Consider the following 16,758-nt stretch of genomic DNA (forward strand, 5'->3'; position numbering starts at 1 on the left):
CGTTAAAGTCTTGCAAGTACAAAATTACCAAACGACTAACATCATTTGGGCAATTTACACCCTTTTTCCCAAGTCTGTGAATTCTGCCAGTGGAGGTACATTTCACGCCGAACTTTTTATCAAATACCTCGCTGATGACTTGAGTATGAAGATCAGCATCGGTTTCATTCTCAACTTCAGATATGCCAAACACCACAAGGTTCGAACACCGACTGCGATCTTCAAGATCAACAAGCTTTTCAGAGTATTGGGTGACAGATGAACGCAGAAGCGTTAACGTTCATCCAAGGCAGCATTGTTTGAGGGAGTAGACTTCATGCTCTGAAGAGACTTGGCTATTTCGGCGATGTGAGAGTTAAGTGTGGCTATAGCTTCGTTAGATGCAAGCATCTGTGCATTCAATTCAGATTCAAGATTTTTGCCTGTCATTCTAGAATGAGCTTTAAAGTATCAGCATGCGGGCCGGGGTTAGTCTCAATATCTCCGCAGAGCAACAGTCTACAAACAAGAAGGCAGTCATACACCATAGTCATACATGTCCGTGGGCACGGCAGGATCACAAGGAACCTGTTGTTAGATCGTACCGAGCAGTAGGAACTACCAACCTGGGCAATAAACGGGACGGGCTTGGTGAGCATAGTTCATTTCAATTCGCCGTGCCCACTGAAGTAGAAGCGTTGGAAACCATGCTTTACAGCTGCTGTCATTGGTGACGTAGTCGACGAAGGCGTCACGTAGTTTTCGCACGGTTGATAGGCCAGTTGATCAAAAGTTGCTTCGATTCGGTGGGAGGATGAACCAGGCATGCGCGAAGCGGGTAGCCAGAAGAAGGCTGAGCCAGATAACGGAGGCGATGGGGGCTGTCCAGCGGAGCCAGGCAACAGGCCAGCGATCAGCAGCACCTAGGCAATAAATGGGACGGGCTTGGTGAGCATAGTTAATTTCAATTCGCCGTGCCCACTGAAGTAGAAGCGTTGGAAACCATGCTTTACAGCTGCTGTCATTGGTGACGTAGTCGACCGAGGCGTCACGTAGTTTTCGCACGGTTGATAGGCCAGTTGATCAAAAGTTGCTTCGATTCGGTGGGAGGATGAACCAGGCATGCGCGAAGCGGGTAGCCAGAAGAAGGCTGAGCCAGATAACGGAGGCGATGGGGGCTGTCCAGCGGAGCCAGGCAACAGGCCAGCGATCAGCAGCACCTAGGCAATAAATGGGACGGGCTTGGTGAGCATAGTTAATTTCAATTCGCCGTGCCCACTGAAGTAGAAGCGTTGGAAACCATGCTTTACAGCTGCTGTCATTGGTGACGTAGTCGACCGAGGCGTCACGTAGTTTTCGCACGGTTGATAGGCCAGTTGATCAAAAGTTGCTTCGATTCGGTGGGAGGATGAACCAGGCATGCGCGAAGCGGGTAGCCAGAAGAAGGCTGAGCCAGATAACGGAGGCGATGGGGGCTGTCCAGCGGAGCCAGGCAACAGGCCAGCGATCAGCAGCACCTAGGCAATAAATGGGACGGGCTTGGTGAGCATAGTTAATTTCAATTCGCCGTGCCCACTGAAGTAGAAGCGTTGGAAACCATGCTTTACAGCTGCTGTCATTGGTGACGTAGTCGACCGAGGCGTCACGTAGTTTTCGCACGGTTGATAGGCCAGTTGATCAAAAGTTGCTTCGATTCGGGGGGGAAGATCAGCCAGGCATGCGCGAAGCGGGTAGCCAGAAGAAGGCTGAGCCAGGGAACGGAGGCGATGGGGGCTGTCCAGCGGAGCCAGACAACAGGCCACCGATCAGCAGCACCTAGGCAATAAATGGTACTGGCTTGGTGAGCATAGTTAATTTCAATTCGCCGTGCCCACTGAAGTAGAAACGTTGGAGACCATGCTTTACAGCTGCTGTCATTGGTGACGTAGTCGACCAAGGCGTCACGAAGTTTTCGCACGGTTGATAGGCCAGTTGATCCAAAGTTGCTTCGATTCGGGGGGAGGATGAACCAGGCATGCGCGAAGCGGGTAGCCAGAAGAAGGCTGAGCCAGGGAACGGAGGCGATGGGGGCTGTCCAGCGGAGCCAGACAACAGGCCACCGATCAGCAGAACCTAGGCAATAAATGGGACGGGCTTGGTGAGCATAGTTAATTTCAATTCGCCGTGCCCACTGAAGTAGAAGCGTTGGAAACCATGCTTTACAGCTGGTGTCATTTTTGACGTAGTCTACCGAGGCGTCACGTAGTTTTCGCACGCTTGATAGGCCAGTTGATCATGAGTTGCTTCGATTCGGGGGGAGGATGAGCCAGGCATGCGCGAAGCGGGTAGCCAGAAGAAGGCTGAGCCAGGGAATGGAGGCGATGGGGGTTGTCCAGCGAAGCCAGGCAACAGGCCACCGATCAGCAGCACCTAGGCAATAAATGGGACGGGCTTGGTGAGCATAGTTAATTTCAATTCGCCGTGCCCACTGAAGTAGAAACGCTGGAGACCATGCTTTACAGCTGCTGTCATTGGTGACGTAGTCGACCGAGGCGTCACGTAGTTTTCGCACGGTTGATAGGCCAGTTGATCAAAAGTTGCTTCGATTCGGGGGGAGGATGAACCAGGCATGCGCGAAGCAGGTAACCAGAAGAAGGCTGAGCCAGGGAACGGAGGCGATGGGGGTTGTTTAGCGGAGCCAGACAACAGGCCACCGATCAGCAGCACCTAGGCAATAAATGGGACGGGCTTGGTGAGCATAGTTAATTTCAATTCGCCGTGCCCACTGAAGTAGAAGCGTTGGAAACCATGCTTTACAGCTGCTGTCATTGGTGACGTAGTCTACCGAGGCGTCACGTAGTTTTCGCACGGTTGATAGGCCAGTTGATCATAAGTTGCTTCGATTCGGGGGGAGGATGAGCCAGGGATGCGCGAAGCGGGTAGCCAGAAGAAGGCTGAGCCAGGGAATGGAGGCGATGGGGGTTGTCCAGCGGAGCCAGGCAACACGCCACCGATCAGCAGCACCTAAGCAATAAATGGGACGGGCTTGGTGAGCATAGTTAATTTCAATTCGCCGTGCCCACTGAAGTAGAAGCGTTGGAAACCATGCTTTACAGCTGCTGTCATTGGTGACGTAGTTTACCGAGGCGTCACGTAGTTTTCGCACGGTTGATAGGCCAGTTGATCATAAGTTGCTTCGATTCGGGGGGAGGATGAGCCAGGCATGCGCGAAGCGGGTAGCCAGAAGAAGGCTGAGCCAGGGAATGGAGGCGATGGGGGTTGTCAAGCGGAGCCAGACAACACGCCACCGATCAGCAGCACCTAGGCAATAAATGGGACGGGCTTGGTGAGCATAGTTAATTTAAATTCGCCGTGCCCACTGAAGTAGAAACGCTGGAGACCATGCTTTACAGCTGCTGTCATTGGTGACGTAGTTGACCGAGGCGTCACGTAGTTTTCGCACGGTTGATAGGCCAGTTGATCAAAAGTTAATTCGATTCGGGGGGAGGATGAACCAGGCTTGCGCGAAACGGTTAGGCAGAAGAAGGCTGAGCCAGGGAACGGAGGCGATGGGGGCTGTCCAGCGGAGGCAGAAAACACGCCACCGATCAGCAGCACCTAGGCAATAAATGGGACGGGCTTGGTGAGCATAGTTAATTTCAATTCGCCGTGCCCACTGAAGTAGAAGCGTTGGAAACCATGCTTTACAGCTGCTGTCATTGGTGACATAGTAGACCGAGGCGTCACGTAGTTTTCGCACGGTTACTAGGCCAGTTGATCAAAAGTTGCTTCGATTCGGGGGGAGGATGAACCAGGCTTGCGCGAAACGGTTAGGCAGAAGAAGGCTGAGCCAGGGAGCGGAGGCGATGGGGGCTGTCCAGCGGAGGCAGAAAACACGCCACCGATCAGCAGCACCTAGGCAATAAATGGGACGGGCTTGGTGAGCATAGTTAATTTCAATTCGCCGTGCCCACTGAAGTAGAAACGCTGGAGACCATGCTTTACAGCTGCTGTCATTGGTGACGTAGTCGACCGAGGCGTCACGTAGTTTTCGCACGGTTACTAGGCCAGTTGATCAAAAGTTGCTTCGATTCGGGGGGAGGATGAACCAGGCTTGCGCGAAACGGTTAGGCAGAAGAAGGCTGAGCCAGGGAACGGAGGCGATGGGGGCTGTCCAGCGGAGGCAGAAAACACGCCACCGATCAGCAGCACCTAGGCAATAAATGGGACGGGCTTGGTGAGCATAGTTAATTTCAATTCGCCGTGCCCACTGAAGTAGAAGCGTTGGAAACCATGCTTTACAGCTGCTGTCATTGGTGACATAGTAGACCGAGGCGTCACGTAGTTTTCGCACGGTTGATAGGCCAGTTGATCAAAAGTTGCTTCGATTCGGGGGGAGGATGAGCCAGGCTTACGCGAAACGGTTAGGCAGAAGAAGGCTGAGCCAGGGAACGGAGGCGATGGGGGCTGTCCAGCGGAGGCAGAAAACACGCCACCGATCAGCAGCACCTAGGCAATAAATGGGACGGGCTTGGTGAGCATAGTTAATTTAAATTCGCCGTGCCCACTTAAGTAGAAACGCTGGAGACCATGCTTTACAGCTGCTGTCATTGGTGACGTAGTCGACCGAGGCGTCACGTAGTTTTCGCACGGTTACTAGGCCAGTTGATCAAAAGTTGCTTCGATTCGGAGGGAGGATGAACCAGGCTTGCGCGAAACGGTTAGGCAGAAGAAGGCTGAGCCAGGGAACGGAGGCGATGGGGGCTGTCCAGCGGAGGCAGAAAACACGCCACCGATCAGCAGCACCTAGGCAATAAATGGGACGGGCTTGGTGAGCATAGTTAATTTCAATTCGCCGGGCCCACTGAAGTAGAAGCGTTGGAAACCATGCTTTACAGCTGCTGTCATTGGTGACATAGTAGACCGAGGCGTCACGTAGTTTTCGCACGGTTGATAGGCCAGTTGATCAAAAGTTGCTTCGATTCGGGGGGAGGATGAACCAGGCTTGCGCGAAACGGTTAGGCAGAAGAAGGCTGAGCCAGGGAACGGAGGCGATGGGGGCTGTCCAGCGGAGGCAGAAAACACGCCACCGATCAGCAGCACCTAGGCAATAAATGGGACGGGCTTGGTGAGCATAGTTAATTTAAATTCGCCGTGCCCACTGAAGTAGAAACGCTGGAGACCATGCTTTACAGCTGCTGTCATTGGTGACGTAGTCGACCGAGGCGTCACGTAGTTTTCGCACGGTTACTAGGCCAGTTGATCAAAAGTTGCTTCGATTCGGGGGGAGGATGAACCAGGCTTGCGCGAAACGGTTAGGCAGAAGAAGGCTGAGCCAGGGAACGGAGGCGATGGGGGCTGTCCAGCGGAGGCAGAAAACACGCCACCGATCAGCAGCACCTAGGCAATAAATGGGACGGGCTTGGTGAGCATAGTTAATTTCAATTCGCCGTGCCCACTGAAGTAGAAGCGTTGGAAACCATGCTTTACAGCTGCTGTCATTGGTGACATAGTAGACCGAGGCGTCACGTAGTTTTCGCACGGTTGATAGGCCAGTTGATCAAAAGTTGCTTCGATTCGGGGGGAGGATGAGCCAGGCTTACGCGAAGCTGGTAGCCAGAAGAAGGCCGAGCCAGGAAACGGAGGCGATGGGGGTTGTCCAGCGGAATCAGACAACACGCCACCGATCAGCAGCACCTAGGCAATAAATGGGACGGGCTTGGTGAGCATAGTTAATTTCAATTCGCCGTGCCCACTGAAGTAGAAACGCTGGAGACAATGCTTTACAGCTGCTGTCATTGGTGACGTAGTCGACCGAGGCGTCACGTAGTGTTCGCACGGTTGATAGGCCAGTTGATCAAAAGTTGCTTCGATTCGGGGGGGAGGATGAACCAGGCTTGCGCGAAGCAGGTAGCCAGAAGAAGGCTGAGCCAGGGAACGGAGGCGATGGGGGTTGTCCAGAGGAGCCAGACAACACGCCACCGATCAGCAGCACCTAGGCAATAAATGGGACGGGCTTGGTGAGCATAGTTAATTTCAATTCGCCGTGCCCACTGAAGTAGAAACGCTGGAGACCATGCTTTACAGCTGCTGTCATTGGTGACGTAGTCGACCGAGGCGTCACGTAGTTTTCGCACGGTTGATAGGCCAGTTGATCAAAAGTTGCTTCGATTCGGGGGGGAGGATGAACCAGGCTTGCGCGAAGCGGGTAGCCAGAAGAAGGCTGAGCCAGGGAACGGAGGCGATGGGGGTTGTCCAGCGGAGGCAGACAACACGCCACCGATCAGCAGCACCTAGGCAATAAATGGGACGGGCTTGGTGAGCATAGTTATTTCAATTCGCCGTGCCCACTGAAGTAGAAACGCTGGAGACCATGCTTTACAGCTGTTGTCATTGGTGACGTAGTCGACCGAGGCGTCACGTAGTTTTCGCACGGTTGATAGGCCAGTTGATGAAAAGTTGCTTCGATTCGGGGGTAGGATTAACCAGGCTTGCGCGAAGCGGGTAGCCAGAAGGCTGAGCCAGGGAACGGAGGCGATGGGGGCTGTCCAGCGGAGGCAGACAACACGCCACCGATAAGCAGCACCTAGGCAATAAATGGGACGGGCTTGGTGAGCATAGTTAATTTCAATTCGCCGTGCCCACTGAAGTAGAAACGCTGGAGACCATGCTTTACAGCTGCTGTCATTGGTGACGTAGTCGACCGAGGCGTCACGTAGTTTTCGCACGGTTGATAGGCCAGTTGATCAAAAGTTGCTTCGATTCGGGGGGGAGGATGAACCAGGCTTGCGCGAAGCGGGTAGCCAGAAGAAGGCTGAGCCAGGGAACGGAGGCGATGGGGGTTGTCCAGCGGAGGCAGACAACACGCCACCGATCAGCAGCACCTAGGCAATGAATGGGACGGGCTTGGTGAGCATAGTTAGTTCAATTCGCCGTGCCCACTGAAGTAGAAACGCTGGAGACCATGCTTTACAGCTGCTGTCATTGGTGACGTAGTCGACCGAGGCGTCACGTAGTTTTCGCACGGTTGATAGGCCAGTTGATCAAAAGTTGCTTCGATTCGGGGGTAGGATGAACCAGGCTTGCGCGAAGCGGGTAGCCAGAAGAAGGCTGAGCCAGGGAACGGAGGCGATGGGGGCTGTCCAGCGGAGGCAGACAACACGCCACCGATAAGCCGCACCTAGGCAATAAATGGGACGGGCTTGGTGAGCATAGTTAATTTCAATTCGCCGTGCCCACTGAAGTAGAAGCGTTGGAAACCATGCTTTACAGCTGCTGTCATTGGTGACGTAGTCGACCGAGGCGTCACGTAGTTTTCGCACGGTTGATAGGCCAGTTGATCAAAAGTTGCTTCGATTCGGTGGGAGGATGAACCAGGCATGCGCGAAGCGGGTAGCCAGAAGAAGGCTGAGCCAGATAACGGAGGCGATGGGGGCTGTCCAGCGGAGCCAGGCAACAGGCCAGCGATCAGCAGCACCTAGGCAATAAATGGGACGGGCTTGGTGAGCATAGTTAATTTCAATTCGCCGTGCCCACTGAAGTAGAAGCGTTGGAAACCATGCTTTACAGCTGCTGTCATTGGTGACGTAGTCGACCGAGGCGTCACGTAGTTTTCGCACGGTTGATAGGCCAGTTGATCAAAAGTTGCTTCGATTCGGGGGGGAAGATGAGCCAGGCATGCGCGAAGCGGGTAGCCAGAAGAAGGCTGAGCCAGGGAACGGAGGCGATGGGGGCTGTCCAGCGGAGCCAGACAACAGGCCACCGATCAGCAGCACCTAGGCAATAAATGGTACTGGCTTGGTGAGCATAGTTAATTTCAATTCGCCGTGCCCACTGAAGTAGAAACGTTGGAGACCATGCTTTACAGCTGCTGTCATTGGTGACGTAGTCGACCAAGGCGTCACGTAGTTTTCGCACGGTTGATAGGCCAGTTGATCAAAAGTTGCTTCGATTCGGGGGGAGGATGAACCAGGCATGCGCGAAGCGGGTAGCCAGAAGAAGGCTGAGCCAGGGAACGGAGGCGATGGGGGCTGTCCAGCGGAGCCAGACAACAGGCCACCGATCAGCAGAACCTAGGCAATAATTGGGACGGGCTTGGTGAGCATAGTTAATTTCAATTCGCCGTGCCCACTGAAGTAGAAGCGTTGGAAACCATGCTTTACAGCTGCTGTCATTTTTGACGTAGTCTACCGAGGCGTCACGTAGTTTTCGCACGCTTGATAGGCCAGTTGATCATGAGTTGCTTCGATTCGGGGGGAGGATGAGCCAGGCATGCGCGAAGCGGGTAGCCAGAAGAAGGCTGAGCCAGGGAATGGAGGCGATGGGGGTTGTCCAGCGAAGCCAGGCAACAGGCCACCGATCAGCAGCACCTAGGCGATAAATGGGACGGGCTTGGTGAGCATAGTTAATTTCAATTCGCCGTGCCCACTGAAGTAGAAACGCTGGAGACCATGCTTTACAGCTGCTGTCATTGGTGACGTAGTCTACCGAGGCGTCACGTAGTTTTCGCACGGTTGATAGGCCAGTTGATCATAAGTTGCTTCGATTCGGGGGGAGGATGAGCCAGGGATGCGCGAAGCGGGTAGCCAGAAGAAGGCTGAGCCAGGGAATGGAGGCGATGGGGGTTGTCCAGCGGAGCCAGGCAACACGCCACCGATCAGCAGCACCTAAGCAATAAATGGGACGGGCTTGGTGAGCATAGTTAATTTCAATTCGCCGTGCCCACTGAAGTAGAAGCGTTGGAAACCATGCTTTACAGCTGCTGTCATTGGTGACGTAGTCTACCGAGGCGTCACGTAGTTTTCGCACGGTTGATAGGCCAGTTGATCATAATTTGCTTCGATTCGGGGGGAGGATGAGCCAGGCATGCGCGAAGCGGGTAGCCAGAAGAAGGCTGAGCCAGGGAATGAAGGCGATGGGGGTTGTCCAGCGGAGCCAGACAACACGCCACCGATCAGCAGCACCTAGGCAATAAATGGGACGGGCTTGGTGAGCATAGTTAATTTAAATTCGCCGTGCCCACTGAAGTAGAAACGCTGGAGACCATGCTTTACAGCTGCTGTCATTGGTGACGTAGTTGACCGAGGCGTCACGTAGTTTTCGCGCGGTTGATAGGCCAGTTGATCAAAAGTTGCTTCGATTCGGGGGGAGGATGAACCAGGCTTGCGCGAAACGGTTAGGCAGAAAGAAGGCTGAGCCAGGGAACGGAGGCGATGGGGGCTGTCCAGCGGAGGCAGAAAACACGCCACCGATCAGCAGCACCTAGGCAATAAATGGGACCGGCTTGGTGAGCATATTTAATTTCAATTCGCCGTGCCCACTGAAGTAGAAGCGTTGGAAACCATGCTTTACAGCTGCTGTCATTGGTGACATAGTAGACCGAGGCGTCACGTAGTTTTCGCACGGTTACTAGGCCAGTTGATCAAAAGTTGCTTCGATTCGGGGGGAGGATGAACCAGGCTTGCGCGAAACGGTTAGGCAGAAGAAGGCTGAGCCAGGGAACGGAGGCGATGGGGGCTGTCCAGCGGAGGCAGAAAACACGCCACCGATCAGCAGCACCTAGGCAATAAATGGGACGGGCTTGGTGAGCATAGTTAATTTCAATTCGCCGTTCCCACTGAAGTAGAAACGCTGGAGACCATGCTTTACAGCTGCTGTCATTGGTGACGTAGTCGACCGAGGCGTCACGTAGTTTTCGCACGGTTACTAGGCCAGTTGATCAAAAGTTGCTTCGATTCGGGGGGAGGAAGAACCAGGCTTGCGCGAAACGGTTAGGCAGAAGAAGGCTGAGCCAGGGAACGGAGGCGATGGGGGCTGTCCAGCGGAGGCAGAAAACACGCCACCGATCAGCAGCACCTAGGCAATAAATGGGACGGGCTTGGTGAGCATAGTTAATTTCAATTCGCCGTGCCCACTGAAGTAGAAGCGTTGGAAACCATGCTTTACAGCTGCTGTCATTGGTGACATAGTAGACCGAGGCGTCACGTAGTTTTCGCACGGTTGATAGGCCAGTTGATCAAAAGTTGCTTCGATTCGGGGGGAGGATGAGCCAGGCTTACGCGAAACGGTTAGGCAGAAGAAGGCTGAGCCAGGGAACGGAGGCGATGGGGGCTGTCCAGCGGAGGCAGAAAACACGCCACCGAACAGCAGCACCTAGGAAATAAATGGGACGGGCTTGGTGAGCATAGTAATTTAAATTCGCCGTGCCCACTGAAGTAGAAACGCTGGAGACCATGCTTTACAGCTGCTGTCATTGGTGACGTAGTCGACCGAGGCGTCACGTAGTTTTCGCACGGTTACTAGGCCAGTTGATCAAAAGTTGCTTCGATTCGGGGGGAGGATGAACCAGGCTTGCGCGAAACGGTTAGGCAGAAGAAGGCGGAGCCAGGGAACGGAGGCGATGGGGGCTGTCCAGCGGAGGCAGAAAACACGCCACCGATCAGCAGCACCTAGGCAATAAATGGGACGGGCTTGGTGAGCATAGTTAATTTCAATTCGCCGTGCCCACTGAAGTAGAAGCGTTGGAAACCATGCTTTACAGCTGCTGTCATTGGTGACGTAGTCTACCGAGGCGTCACGTAGTTTTCGCACGGTTGATAGGCCAGTTGATCATAATTTGCTTCGATTCGGGGGGAGGATGAGCCAGGCATGCGCGAAGCGGGTAGCCAGAAGAAGGCTGAGCCAGGGAATGAAGGCGATGGGGGTTGTCCAGCGGAGCCAGACAACACGCCACCGATCAGCAGCACCTAGGCAATAAATGGGACGGGCTTGGTGAGCATAGTTAATTTAAATTCGCCGTGCCCACTGAAGTAGAAACGCTGGAGACCATGCTTTACAGCTGCTGTCATTGGTGACGTAGTTGACCGAGGCGTCACGTAGTTTTCGCGCGGTTGATAGGCCAGTTGATCAAAAGTTGCTTCGATTCGGGGGGAGGATGAACCAGGCTTGCGCGAAACGGTTAGGCAGAAAGAAGGCTGAGCCAGGGAACGGAGGCGATGGGGGCTGTCCAGCGGAGGCAGAAAACACGCCACCGATCAGCAGCACCTAGGCAATAAATGGGACCGGCTTGGTGAGCATAGTTAATTTCAATTCGCCGTGCCCACTGAAGTAGAAGCGTTGGAAACCATGCTTTACAGCTGCTGTCATTGGTGACATAGTAGACCGAGGCGTCACGTAGTTTTCGCACGGTTACTAGGCCAGTTGATCAAAAGTTGCTTCGATTCGGGGGGAGGATGAACCAGGCTTGCGCGAAACGGTTAGGCAGAAGAAGGCTGAGCCAGGGAACGGAGGCGATGGGGGCTGTCCAGCGGAGGCAGAAAACACGCCACCGATCAGCAGCACCTAGGCAATAAATGGGACGGGCTTGGTGAGCATAGTTAATTTCAATTCGCCGTTCCCACTGAAGTAGAAACGCTGGAGACCATGCTTTACAGCTGCTGTCATTGGTGACGTAGTCGACCGAGGCGTCACGTAGTTTTCGCACGGTTACTAGGCCAGTTGATCAAAAGTTGCTTCGATTCGGGGGGAGGAAGAACCAGGCTTGCGCGAAACGGTTAGGCAGAAGAAGGCTGAGCCAGGGAACGGAGGCGATGGGGGCTGTCCAGCGGAGGCAGAAAACACGCCACCGATCAGCAGCACCTAGGCAATAAATGGGACGGGCTTGGTGAGCATAGTTAATTTCAATTCGCCGTGCCCACTGAAGTAGAAGCGTTGGAAACCATGCTTTACAGCTGCTGTCATTGGTGACATAGTAGACCGAGGCGTCACGTAGTTTTCGCACGGTTACTAGGCCAGTTGATCAAAAGTTGCTTCGATTCGGGGGGAGGATGAACCAGGCTTGCGCGAAACGGTTAGGCAGAAGAAGGCGGAGCCAGGGAACGGAGGCGATGGGGGCTGTCCAGCGGAGGCAGAAAACACGCCACCGATCAGCAGCACCTAGGCAATAAATGGGACGGGCTTGGTGAGCATAGTTAATTTCAATTCGCCGTGCCCACTGAAGTAGAAGCGTTGGAAACCATGCTTTACAGCTGCTGTCATTGGTGACGTAGTCTACCGAGGCGTCACGTAGTTTTCGCACGGTTGATAGGCCAGTTGATCATAATTTGCTTCGATTCGGGGGGAGGATGAGCCAGGCATGCGCGAAGCGGGTAGCCAGAAGAAGGCTGAGCCAGGGAATGAAGGCGATGGGGGTTGTCCAGCGGAGCCAGACAACACGCCACCGATCAGCAGCACCTAGGCAATAAATGGGACGGGCTTGGTGAGCATAGTTAATTTAAATTCGCCGTGCCCACTGAAGTAGAAACGCTGGAGACCATGCTTTACAGCTGCTGTCATTGGTGACGTAGTTGACCGAGGCGTCACGTAGTTTTCGCGCGGTTGATAGGCCAGTTGATCAAAAGTTGCTTCGATTCGGGGGGAGGATGAACCAGGCTTGCGCGAAACGGTTAGGCAGAAAGAAGGCTGAGCCAGGGAACGGAGGCGATGGGGGCTGTCCAGCGGAGGCAGAAAACACGCCACCGATCAGCAGCACCTAGGCAATAAATGGGACCGGCTTGGTGAGCATATTTAATTTCAATTCGCCGTGCCCACTGAAGTAGAAGCGTTGGAAACCATGCTTTACAGCTGCTGTCATTGGTGACATAGTAGACCGAGGCGTCACGTAGTTTTCGCACGGTTACTAGGCCAGTTGATCAAAAGTTGCTTCGATTCGGGGGGAGGATGAACCAGGCTTGCGCGAAACGGTTAGGCAGAAGAAGGCTGAGCCAGGGAACGGAGGCGATGGGGGCTGTCCAGCGGAGGCAGAAAACACGCCACCGATCAGCAGCACCTAGGCAATAAATGGGACGGGCTTGGTGAGCATAGTTAATTTCAATTCGCCGTTCCCACTGAAGTAGAAACGCTGGAGACCATGCTTTACAGCTGCTGTCATTGGTGACGTAGTCGACCGAGGCGTCACGTAGTTTTCGCACGGTTACTAGGCCAGTTGATCAAAAGTTGCTTCGATTCGGGGGGAGGAAGAACCAGGCTTGCGCGAAACGGTTAGGCAGAAGAAGGCTGAGCCAGGGAACGGAGGCGATGGGGGCTGTCCAGCGGAGGCAGAAAACACGCCACCGATCAGCAGCACCTAGGCAATAAATGGGACGGGCTTGGTGAGCATAGTTAATTTCAATTCGCCGTGCCCACTGAAGTAGAAGCGTTGGAAACCATGCTTTACAGCTGCTGTCATTGGTGACATAGTAGACCGAGGCGTCACGTAGTTTTCGCACGGTTGATAGGCCAGTTGATCAAAAGTTGCTTCGATTCGGGGGGAGGATGAGCCAGGCTTACGCGAAACGGTTAGGCAGAAGAAGGCTGAGCCAGGGAACGGAGGCGATGGGGGCTGTCCAGCGGAGGCAGAAAACACGCCACCGAACAGCAGCACCTAGGAAATAAATGGGACGGGCTTGGTGAGCATAGTAATTTAAATTCGCCGTGCCCACTGAAGTAGAAACGCTGGAGACCATGCTTTACAGCTGCTGTCATTGGTGACGTAGTCGACCGAGGCGTCACGTAGTTTTCGCACGGTTACTAGGCCAGTTGATCAAAAGTTGCTTCGATTCGGGGGGAGGATGAACCAGGCTTGCGCGAAACGGTTAGGCAGAAGAAGGCGGAGCCAGGGAACGGAGGCGATGGGGGCTGTCCAGCGGAGGCAGAAAACACGCCACCGATCAGCAGCACCTAGGCAATAAATGGGACGGGCTTGGTGAGCATAGTTAATTTCAATTCGCCGTGCCCACTGAAGTAGAAGCGTTGGAAACCATGCTTTACAGCTGCTGTCATTGGTGACGTAGTCTACCGAGGCGTCACGTAGTTTTCGCACGGTTGATAGGCCAGTTGATCATAATTTGCTTCGATTCGGGGGGAGGATGAGCCAGGCATGCGCGAAGCGGGTAGCCAGAAGAAGGCTGAGCCAGGGAATGAAGGCGATGGGGGTTGTCCAGCGGAGCCAGACAACACGCCACCGATCAGCAGCACCTAGGCAATAAATGGGACGGGCTTGGTGAGCATAGTTAATTTAAATTCGCCGTGCCCACTGAAGTAGAAACGCTGGAGACCATGCTTTACAGCTGCTGTCATTGGTGACGTAGTTGACCGAGGCGTCACGTAGTTTTCGCGCGGTTGATAGGCCAGTTGATCAAAAGTTGCTTCGATTCGGGGGGAGGATGAACCAGGCTTGCGCGAAACGGTTAGGCAGAAAGAAGGCTGAGCCAGGGAACGGAGGCGATGGGGGCTGTCCAGCGGAGGCAGAAAACACGCCACCGATCAGCAGCACCTAGGCAATAAATGGGACCGGCTTGGTGAGCATAGTTAATTTCAATTCGCCGTGCCCACTGAAGTAGAAGCGTTGGAAACCATGCTTTACAGCTGCTGTCATTGGTGACATAGTAGACCGAGGCGTCACGTAGTTTTCGCACGGTTACTAGGCCAGTTGATCAAAAGTTGCTTCGATTCGGGGGGAGGATGAACCAGGCTTGCGCGAAACGGTTAGGCAGAAGAAGGCTGAGCCAGGGAACGGAGGCGATGGGGGCTGTCCAGCGGAGGCAGAAAACACGCCACCGATCAGCAGCACCTAGGCAATAAATGGGACGGGCTTGGTGAGCATAGTTAATTTCAATTCGCCGTTCCCACTGAAGTAGAAACGCTGGAGACCATGCTTTACAGCTGCTGTCATTGGTGACGTAGTCGACCGAGGCGTCACGTAGTTTTCGCACGGTTACTAGGCCAGTTGATCAAAAGTTGCTTCGATTCGGGGGGAGGAAGAACCAGGCTTGCGCGAAACGGTTAGGCAGAAGAAGGCTGAGCCAGGGAACGGAGGCGATGGGGGCTGTCCAGCGGAGGCAGAAAACACGCCACCGATCAGCAGCACCTAGGCAATAAATGGGACGGGCTTGGTGAGCATAGTTAATTTCAATTCGCCGTGCCCACTGAAGTAGAAGCGTTGGAAACCATGCTTTACAGCTGCTGTCATTGGTGACATAGTAGACCGAGGCGTCACGTAGTTTTCGCACGGTTGATAGGCCAGTTGATCAAAAGTTGCTTCGATTCGGGGGGAGGATGAGCCAGGCTTACGCGAAACGGTTAGGCAGAAGAAGGCTGAGCCAGGGAACGGAGGCGATGGGGGCTGTCCAGCGGAGGCAGAAAACACGCCACCGAACAGCAGCACCTAGGCAATAAATGGGACGGGCTTGGTGAGCATAGTTAATTTAAATTCGCCGTGCCCACTGAAGTAGAAACGCTGGAGACCATGCTTTACAGCTGCTGTCATTGGTGACGTAGTCGACCGAGGCGTCACGTAGTTTTCGCACGGTTACTAGGCCAGTTGATCAAAAGTTGCTTCGATTCGGGGGGAGGATGAACCAGGCTTGCGCGAAACGGTTAGGCAGAAGAAGGCTGAGCCAGGGAACGGAGGCGATGGGGGCTGTCCAGCGGAGGCAGAAAACACGCCACCGATCAGCAGCACCTAGGCAATAAATGGGACGGGCTTGGTGAGCATAGTTAATTTCAATTCGCCGTGCCCACTGAAGTAGAAGCGTTGGAAACCATGCTTTACAGCTGCTGTCATTGGTGACATAGTAGACCGAGGCGTCACGTAGTTTTCGCACGGTTGATAGGCCAGTTGATCAAAAGTTGCTTCGATTCGGGGGGAGGATGAACCAGGCTTGCGCGAAACGGTTAGGCAGAAGAAGGCTGAGCCAGGGAACGGAGGCGATGGGGGCTGTCCAGCGGAGGCAGAAAACACGCCACCGATCAGCAGCACCTAGGCAATAAATGGGACGGGCTTGGTGAGCATAGTTAATTTAAATTCGCCGTGCCCACTGAAGTAGAAACGCTGGAGACCATGCTTTACAGCTGCTGTCATTGGTGACGTAGTCGACCGAGGCGTCACGTAGTTTTCGCACGGTTACTAGGCCAGTTGATCAAAAGTTGCTTCGATTCGGGGGGAGGATGAACCAGGCTTGCGCGAAACGGTTAGGCAGAAGAAGGCTGAGCCAGGGAACGGAGGCGATGGGGGCTGTCCAGCGGAGGCAGAAAACACGCCACCGATCAGCAGCACCTAGGCAATAAATGGGACGGGCTTGGTGAGCATAGTTAATTTCAATTCGCCGTGCCCACTGAAGTAGAAGCGTTGGAAACCATGCTTTACAGCTGCTGTCATTGGTGACATAGTAGACCGAGGCGTCACGTAGTTTTCGCACGGTTGATAGGCCAGTTGATCAAAAGTTGCTTCGATTCGGGGGGAGGATGAGCCAGGCTTACGCGAAGCTGGTAGCCAGAAGAAGGCCGAGCCAGGAAACGGAGGCGATGGGGGTTGTCCAGCGGAATCAGACAACACGCCACCGATCAGCAGCACCTAGGCAATAAATGGGACGGGCTTGGTGAGCATAGTTAATTTCAATTCGCCGTGCCCACTGAAGTAGAAACGCTGGAGACAATGCTTTACAGCTGCTGTCATTGGTGACGTAGTCGACCGAGGCGTCACGTAGTGTTCGCACGGTTGATAGGCCAGTTGATCAAAAGTTGCTTCGATTCGGGGGGGAGGATGAACCAGGCTTGCGCGAAGCAGGTAGCCAGAAGAAGGCTGAGCCAGGGAACGGAGGCGATGGGGGTTGTCCAGAGGAGCCAGACAACACGCCACCGATCAGCAGCACCTAGGCAATAAATGGGACGGGCTTGGTGAGCATAGTTAATTTCAATTCGCCGTGCCCACTGAAGTAGAAACGCTGGAGACCATGCTTTACAGCTGCTGTCATTGGTGACGTA

The sequence above is a fragment of the Haemaphysalis longicornis genome, unplaced genomic scaffold (assembly GCF_048455015.1).
Source record: "Haemaphysalis longicornis isolate Haplotype H1 unplaced genomic scaffold, Haemaphysalis longicornis Haplotype H1 scaffold_9, whole genome shotgun sequence".
Taxonomy (NCBI): Eukaryota; Metazoa; Arthropoda; class Arachnida; order Ixodida; family Ixodidae; genus Haemaphysalis; species Haemaphysalis longicornis.